The following is a 9,686-nucleotide window of genomic DNA, read 5'->3' as shown; positions in this document are numbered from 1 at the left end:
GTTTCTGCAGGAAGATGATCCGGGCAGCAGAATGAAGAATAGACTGGAGTGGGGAGAGGCAGGAGGAAGCAAGATCAGAGAGAAGGCTGACACAATAATCCACCTGGGATACTATGAGAGCTTGTATCAGCAAGATAGCCCTTTGGATGGAGAGAAAAGGGTGAAGATTGGTGATATTGTAAAGCTGAGACCGGCAGGCATTGGTGATGGATTGGATGTGTGGGGTGAATGAGAGAGCTAAAAATTTGCTCTCACTAAGGTCTTCAGATTGCCCCCTGTGGACACTGGTGACACTGCCAAATGGCTTAGCTGATGCCAGGAGGACCAGGAGGTGGTGGTCATCGGGTCTGCGATTATTCTGGGGGCACTGGTTGTTGGCTAGGTGGGCAGCTGTAACTACTTTGTGCTTGTGTTCTGTAGGTGCAGAACTCTAACACCCACTAAGTTGATTTTCTTGTGCTTACTGTGTAGAGGACTCCCAAATGCTGTGCTTGTAGTATTTGAATGCTTACTATTTGCCAATGCTGCTTCTCTGGCCTTGAGGAGCTTACAATCTAGTGATGGAGACAGACAATTAAATACATTACAGTTAAGTGGAAATGACAGAGTATAAGGATATCTACATAAGTGCTGGGTTGGGGGTGAGTATAAGTGCTTTAAGGATGATGCATGGCTCAGTGGAAAGAGCCTGGGCTTCGGAGTCAGAGGTCATGGGTTCGACTCCCGGCTCTGCCACTTGTCAGCTGTGTGACTGTGGGCAAGTCACTTAACTTCTCTGTGCCTCAGTTACCTCATCTGTAAAATGGGGATTAACCGTGAGCCTCACGTGGGACAACCTGATGACCCTGTATCTACCCCAGCGCTTAGAACAGTGCTCTGCACATAGTAAGCGCTTAACAAATACCAACATTATTATTATTATATGTGATTTTGGGGTGGAGAGAGAATCAAAGTGGTTAAGGGGTACAGATCCAAGTGCATAGATAACTAAGAAGGGAGGGTAAATTGGGGTAAAATCAACTTTGTAAGACTAGGTAAATGAGTCACAAAAGATCTGATTACATTCATAGCACTCTCTTCTCTTTAGCCTATCAACTAAAAAGGCTATTCCAGTACCTTTGTTTTCCACTGTGAGAGAAACTGGAGTACATACACATCTTACATACACACAAATGTATATACACACAGATGCACTACATATGTAAATATGTGTATATATATAGTACCATTTTTAACTCATGACACAATTATTTCCCTGAACAGAAGAAAATAAAATATTGATAACCAGAAAACAAACAACTGTGATGTCCTTTGCAGACATAACAGGCTGTTTTCCTATAAGTTACATACAGTTTCAAGAACTTGTAGAATTACTATCAGCAAAATTACATTACTTTTAAAATCAAATATGCTTCCAGCAATCACTCTACCAATTAGTCTTTTTTTTCTCCAAAACCACCTTATGTTACTGAATACCTAATCATGTTAACTACTATTTAATTCTAAATTCCTCTATTTGTCATAATACAAGTCATTTATGGAGCCTACCAAAAGTCCCAATAAACCTAAATGGCAAAAAAATGCAAAATGCACACATAGAATTGGGGAGAAATCAATAAAATATGCAAGCAGGCAGTCATAAAGACCCCGCTCACATTTCTTCAAAGGTGTTTTTTCAATTTAGATGTCAGTGAATTTAGCAATATTTCACATTCATTCAATGCTGGCAAAAGGGTTCTAGTGAAATTCTTTGCAGATGGAAATTGTTGGTCCCTAGAATAGTAAAAGAAACAGACACAAGGCCATGGTTCTGGTTATTTCAATATGACTGTTCCTGGATGGGGGACATTTCAGTATTTCACAGAATCATTAGTTGTCTGGCAAAACCTGCCCTCTTTAATGCTTCAGAAAACCTTGGATGATTCAGCAAATAAATTTAGATTTGATTTTAGAGACCAGTTGGGCAAGCGAAAGGGTGGCATTCAGAGGAACCCTGATTAAACAAATTAGCAGAACACAGTCAACCAAAGTTCCTCAAAAGGTGTTGGGTAGAGTCTGTTTAAATTGATTTTCTGTTTCTTAGATTGCCCATGTAGATGTTCACATTAGCAATTTCTTTTCAAATCATCTTTGTGTTGGTTTACATCCTTCTAGAGAATACCAGTGCGCATTTAAAATGGGTAGATAGAAACAAGAACTATTCATTTTTCAGTGAAATCACCTTTTTGTCCTCTGCCTTGTCCTATTTCTCCTCCACTTCCTCGAGCTCCTCCTTCTCAATTAATCACTGATATTCATTGAGATCCTACTGTGTGTAAAGCAGAGTACTAAGCACTAGGAAAAGTCAACTTGGGGAGACAGCATGTCCAGTGGAAAGAGCAGAGAACTGACCGTCAGAAGATGCAGGTTCTAGTCTCGGCTGTGCCTCTTGCCTGCTATGAGACCCTGGACCAATCCCTTAACTTCTTTGTGCCTCAATTTTCTCATCTGCTCTCCCTCCCTCTCGGACCGTCAATCCCAAATGGAACAGAGAATATAACACAGTGCTTAGTACAAAGTAAGAGTTTTATATCTTGATTAATATTGTAATAGAGTTATAAGACGTGATCCTTGTCTTCAAGGAGTTCGCAGTCTAACCAAAAGGAAGCAGACATAAAGTGATTTACAGAGAGAGGAGAAAGAAAAAATGAATCTATAGATGAGTAAAGGCCTAAATAGTAGGATATGTGAATTGACAGATATAGAAGTGTGGGTGGGTGTGAGTGTATTAGTGCTTAGTTGGCATAGGAGTTTTGGAGGGGCTGTGACCAAGAGAAAAGATTACTTTTCCTTCCCTTCCTCACCCCCTTTCTCTTTCTCTTCCTCCCTCTTCTCTCCAGGAGAGAAAGGACATATGCAAGTTTTTCCTCCTCTGTGGCACTTGGAAATTATCCAGGTTCAAATCCAGGCCAAGTGATCTGGTTAAAATTCTAACTGCAAATATGAAGTAACTACTATAATCAGGTTAGTATTGATAATTTCCACTTGGAGTGCCAATTACATGATTTTCTCTGGATATTCTAAAAAGCTATATTGGGAAGCTTGTAAATGCAAAGATCAACTATGTAAATGCATAATGAAAATAAAGACAACCTAAAAGAGGGAGGTTTTTCAAAAGGAAGGGGAAATAATACTGATGGGGAGCATCGGATAAAGATTCACCCAAGAAATACCAAGCAATAAGCTGGTTTTAATAGTAAGACTGATTGTAGTAATAGTCATTGTATTTATTAAGCACTTATTGTGTGCAGAGCATAGTGCTGAGCACTCGGAAAGAATATAAAAGTGGGAAATAGACACAGACCTTATCCCTCAAAGGCTCACAGTCTACAAAAATTATAACTATTAGTAATAGTACAAGTATATATTAACCACCTACTGTGTGCAAAGCACTGAATTAAGGGCTAGGGATTAGACCCAGTCCTTGGGGAGAATAAGGGGAGGACAGATCTGGTAGCCAACACATAGGGAAAAATGACAACAATAGAAACACAAAAACAACATCGAAGACAAAGAAACTTTGTTGTATAGGGTATTTTCTAAGCCTTTACTTTGGCTCATGTTGTCCTTTCTGACTGGACCTCTCTCCCCTTTCCCAGCCAGCAGGCACACACTCTGCTTTAATGCCAGATTCTTCAGACATGCCACTTCTGTGTTGTCAAATTAACTGTTAGGTGTAGGTTACACAAAAGCAGAGGAGTAATTCTTCTGTAATATGCTTCATTTATTAGATCCTAGAGAGTATTCAGCCTGTCTTTGCTCATTGCTCTTTAGAAAGGTTTGGGGAGAAACCAGAGAGGATCTAATGATCAGACAACTAAAGGAATGAAAAGTAGGAATGCCAACCTTCTTGCTATACCTCAGTTTTGTCTATTTTGCCACCCACCTCTGTCCCACATCCTGCCTCTGGCATGGTATTTCTTTCCTCTTCATAACCGACAAACAATTCCCACTCTCCCCACCTTCAAAGCCTTACTGAAGACACATGTCCTCCAAGAGGTCTTCCCTGAATAAGCCCTCCTTTCCTCTTCTCCTTCTCCCTCAGCATCACCTTGACTTGCTCCCTTTATTCATCCCCCATCCCAACCTCACAGCACTTATGTACATAGTTATAATTTCATTTATATATATATGTATATATAATAAATGCCTGCCTCTCCCTCTAAACTGTAAACTCACTGTGAGCAGGGAATGCATCTGTTATATTGTCCTCTCCTAAGCACATACTACAGTGCTCTTCTGAAAGTAAGTGCTCAATAAATATGATTGACTGATTCATTGTCTGACCGAAATGCTTATCATGGAGAAGAAATGGCTAAGGTTAGATTTAATCATGGTCCTCAAATTTATTTTTGGAGATGGGTTCTCCGTATCCTCTGAGGATCGGACAAGAGGAGATTCGAATGAAAGCAGGAGACTTTACCACTGAACATAGAAGGGGGTGAAACACTGGGACTAGGAAACAAGGAATATTGTGAATTTTTCATCCTTAGAGAGCTTTCAGGACAGAATTGTCCTGGGAGGTTTAGTCACTGAGCTACAGGAGACTGAACCAAATGAACTCTTGAGCTCACTCTCAACCCTAGAATGATCTGATTCTCTTATAGTTCATTCCATATGCAGGATCACTTTTCTGTAATTGTCTGTACTTTGAGGCATGCTTATTAATCTAACTATTGGTCTCTGAAGCAGATGGCATTAAAATACCAGAGAGTATGTAACACAGGGCAAATATTCCCCCTAAAAGAAAAGAGCACACCATCAGTCAAGATAATACTGATGTAGCCTCTACCCTTGGGCTATGTTCACATATGCCTGAATCAGGGATTGGAGCCCTGAATTCCCTTTACTCCCTGCCCCTACATTTTGGGTCTTACAGGGGGAATATTTCACAACAGATCTACCTCCCCATGTTCTCCAATTATGAATCATAACCACTCCTAGAGTGAGCACATTTTGTTTCAAGAAATCTGCCTCTTTTCAAAATTATCTTAAAATATTTCCAGGAAGCACTTGTGTCTATTAGGGTAATTATGGAACTAAGCCCTCATTTCCCTAATGTCTTCTCCTATGGCTATCAACTATGCCATTGGCTGTGTACCCCTTAAGCACTTGGATATTCACCTTAGCCCCACAGAATTTTTTTAAGTATCCTTGTCCTACTGTTTCTCTATCTGTAATTTATTTTAATGTCTGTCTTACTAATCAGTCAATCAATCATATTTATTTAGCACTTCCTGTTTGTAGAGCACTATGTTAAGCACTTGGGAGAATGAAATATAACAGAGTTGGTAGACACATTCCTGCCCAGAAGGAACTTAGAGTCTAGAGAGGGAGATGGACATTAATTTGTAATGTGTAATCTGTAAGTGTGTTGCGGGCAGGGAACATGCTTACCAACTCTGTTAAAATTGTACTGAGTCTCAGTACAGTACAAACTCTCAGTACAGTATTCTGCACACAGTAAGTGCTGAATAAATATGATTAATTGATTGCTGATGTGTAAATAAGTGTTGTGGACTGAGGGTGGGGTGAATAAAGTGTACAAATCCAAGTTCAAGGGCAACACAGAATGGAGAGAGTAGGGGAAATGAGGGCTTAGTTGGGGAAGACTAAGATGTGATTTTAATAAGACTTTGAAGGTGGGGAGAATGATGGTCTGTTGGATATGAAGGAGAAGGGAGTTCCAGGAGAAACAGGATGTGAGGAGTGTGTCAGTGTCAAAATAGGTGAGACTGAAGTACAATGAGTAGGTTGGTATTAGAAGAGCAAAGTGAACATTCTGGGTTGTCATAGGAAATAAGCCAAGATAGGAGGGGACAAGGTGATAGAGTGTTTTAAAGCCATTGGTAACTAGCTTCTCTTTGATGCCAAGGTAGAGGCTCTTGAGGAGTAGGGAAATATGGACTGAACATTTTTTTTAGAAAAATGATCTAGTCAGGAGAGTGGAATATGGACTGGAATGGGGAGAGACATGAGGCAGGGAGGTCAGAAGGAGTTTGATGCAGTAGTCAAGGAGGGATAATATAAGTGCTTGGATCAACCAAAGTTCTTGCATTCAGGGATCGAGGTTACCAACTCTATGATCCTATACTGTCCCAAGCATTTATTACAGTGCTCTACACACCATAAGCAGTCAATAAATACAATTGATTGATTGATTGAATTGTCTCATCAGGAGTGCATTTATACACTGCTGCCACAAAGCGCCACAACTAAGTGGGTGTTTGACTGAAGGAAGAGAAAGCAGTTGGATGAGAATGATGGGAACCTACAGGTTCTGAGTCAAGTCCTGAATCCGTTGGCCAAAATCAACCAGTCTATGTCAGCTCCTCTCTAGCCTGCAAGCTCCTTGCTGACAGGGATTGTATCTACCAAATCCATTATATTTTATTCTACCAACCACTTAGTATATTGCTCTGCACACAATAAATTCTCAGTTATCACTACTGATAGACTAAATGATTCATATTTATTGAGTGCTTACTATTTGCAGAGCACTGTACTAAATGCTTGGGAGAGAACAATACAATAGAATTGGTAGGCATAATCACTGTCCTCTAGACTGTAAGCTCATTGTAAGCAGAGAATGTGTCTGTTTATTGCTATACTGTACTCTCCCAATACTCTCCCAGTAAGTGTTTAATAAATGATTGAATGAATGAAAGAATGAATGAATGCCCTCATGGAGCTAGAGCTGGAGTATACAAAACACAGGCCAGGTATCCTACTGCCTGTCCCCTGGAGTGGTCATCCGACTCCCTGTACACTGCCTGCCACTACTCCCAACCCAGATCCCTGCCTGCTCACTGCAGGAGCTGACGCCTCCACTGTTGTCCACCTGCCTGCCTACCCAGTAGTCAGTCAGTGGATCAATGGTTTTTATTAAGCACTTATCCTTTGCAGAGCACTGTACTAAGCACTTGGGAGAATATAGTACAACAATAAACAAGCACATTTCCCACCCACAACAAGCTGCAGTTTGAATGTTCCATGGCCTCAGACATTTGAGCTGTTGCCAAGTACGCTTCTTCTTCCCCCTAATCCATCCACTTGGAAGTCACTCATCCTGAAAGAAACTCACTTGCAATTATTGGACAATCATGAATGTGACACCAGACATAATGTCATAACATCATATGCAAAACTTTGCAGAAGTCTGCCTGAGTCTGATGAAATCTAGAGAGTTTCTGGGGAGAAACTTCTGACCACCAATCTTGCAACAGATCCTCTGTGTTTCCTTCTCTGTGTCTGTGAACATGGGTACTGCTTTCAAGCCTAGGAACCTAGGTGGAGGGAGGTTGGGTGTTTTCAAATTAAAAGCATTGGAAATTTGGGCATCTAGTGCTTTATAAGTAATAGAACACCAGACAGGTTGGCTGAAAACTGGATTTTCTGGCAAAAACTGTAGGAATGATCACCCAAATTCCTTAGCACAGCTCCTTTCCTCATTCTACAGACAAGATTAATCAAACAATCCATCATTTTTAGTGAGCGCTTACAGTGTGCAGAGAACTTAACTAAGCGCTAGGGAGAAAGTACAATATAACAGAGTTGATAGACATGTTCCCTGCCTACAACAAACTTACAGTCTAGAGGGGAAAGCAGACATTAATATGAATTAATGAATTTTGGATATGTACATAAGTGCTATGGGGCTGAGGAAGAGGTGAATAAATGGAGCAAATCCAAGTGCAAGGACAATGAGGAAGGGAGTGGGAGAAGAGGAAATGAAGAATTAGTCAGGGAAAGCCTCTTGGAGGAGCTATGCCTTTAATAAGGCTTTGAAGGTGGAGAGAGTAATTGCCTGTCAGCTATGAGGAGAGGTTTTCCAGACCAGAGGCAGGATGTGGGTTAGATATCAGCGGTGAGATAGACGAGATAAAGGTACAGCGATTAAGTTGGCATTAGAGGAGCAAAATATGCAGGTTGCATTATAGTAGGAGAGTAGTGAGGTGAGGTAGGAGGAGGCAAGGTGATTGAGTGCTTTAAAGCCAATGGTAAGGAATTCCCATTTCATGCAGAAGTGGATGGGTAACCACTGCAGGTTCCTGAGGAGTGGAGAAACATGGACTGAGTGTTTTTGTAGAAAGATGATCCAAGCAACAGATTCAAGTATGGACTGGAGTGGGGAGAAACAGGAGGTAGGGAGGTCAACAAGGAGAGTGATACAGTATACAGTAATCAAAGTGGGATAGGATAAGTGTTTGAATTAACATGCTAGTAGTTTGGATGGAGAAGAAAGGGTGGATTTTACTGATGAACCAACGGGATTTAGTAATAGAAGTGTGGGTTAAGGGAGAAAGATGAGTCAAAGACAGCGCTAAAGTTATGACCTTTTGAGACAGGAAGGATGGTGGTACAGGGATGGGGAAATCAAGGAGTTCTGTTTTGGACATATTAATTTGAGCTAACAGCAGGACATCCAAGCAGAGATGTCTTGAGGGCAGGAGGAAATGCGAGACTGCAGAGAGGGAGAGAGTCCAGGGCTGGACATGTAGATTTGGGAATCATCTGCATCATGGTGGTAGTTGAAGCCATGAGAGTGAATGAGCTCTCCAAGGGAGTGGATGTAAATAGAGAATTGAAGGGGATCCAGAACTGAACCTTGACAGACACCCAGAGATAGGGGATGGGAGGCAATAGGGAAGCCTGTGAAAGGGACTGAAAATGAATGGCCAGAGAGATAGGAGGAGAACCAAGAGAGGCCAGGGTCAGTGAAGCCAAGGCTGACTCATGTTTCAAGGCAAAGGGGGTGGTTGACAGTCTAAGGCAGCTGAGAGGTCGAGCAAGATTAGGATATAGTGGAGGCCATTGGATTTGGCAAGAAGGAGATCATTTGTGACCTTTAAGAAGGCAATTTCTGTAGAGTGAAGGGGACAGAAGCCAGATTGGAGGGAGTCAAGGAAAGAATTATAAGAGAGGAATTTGAATTCACTGTGCTTTTCCATATGGGGGTCCCATAATCATCGTTATCAGTGATATTCATGGAGTGCTTACTATGTGCAGAGCACTGTACTAAATGGTTGGAAGATTACAAGTGCTGGTAGACATGTTTCCTACCCTTATTGAGTTTACCTTCTAGAGGGACTGTGGCTCGTTGAGAAGGCTAACTTGGTAGCCAGGGTCAGTTATGTATCACCCCACAATAATGTCCTTAGCCACTTTTCCCGTAGGTGGCATGTTGTATTTTCAGGGACTGAGCAGGCCTTGGCTCAGGAGAGCATTCTCAACTCAAATCAATCAATGGTCTTTATTGAGCACTCACTGTGAGCAAGCACTGTACTAATCACATGAGAGAGTATGATATAACAGAGCTCAAATCAACTCTGTGCTTTTCTTTTCACCATGAATTCTAGGGAATGCCTATCACAATACTAAATGATAAAATAATAATTATAACAGCAGCATGCGTTAAGCACTTATTATGTATCAAGCACTGTATTAAGTGATGGGGTAGATACAAGATAACCGGTTGGACACAGTACCTGTTTAAAATAGGGCTCACAGTCTTAATCCCCATTTTACAGATGAGGTAACTGAGGCACAGAGAAATTAAGTGACTTGCCCAAGGTCACAGAGCACACAAGTGGCAGAGCTGGAATTAGAATTAGATCAAATTAGAATCTGACTACCAGGACTGGGCT

The 9,686-nt window shown here is 41.3% G+C and overlaps 1 non-coding gene across 1 annotated transcript; it reads left to right on the top strand.

The window, feature by feature from the left end:
* Positions 1 to 235: 235 nt before the first annotated feature.
* Positions 236 to 322, top strand: LOC114810537. Its single transcript, XR_003758233.1, has one exon. It is a non-coding gene; the product is annotated as a small nucleolar RNA SNORD35 (small nucleolar RNA).
* Positions 323 to 9,686: the final 9,364 nt, after the last annotated feature.

This window comes from Ornithorhynchus anatinus, chromosome 3, assembly GCF_004115215.2.
Source record: "Ornithorhynchus anatinus isolate Pmale09 chromosome 3, mOrnAna1.pri.v4, whole genome shotgun sequence".
Classification (NCBI taxonomy): Eukaryota; Metazoa; Chordata; class Mammalia; order Monotremata; family Ornithorhynchidae; genus Ornithorhynchus; species Ornithorhynchus anatinus.
This window is presented reverse-complemented; position numbering and strand designations above follow the sequence as displayed.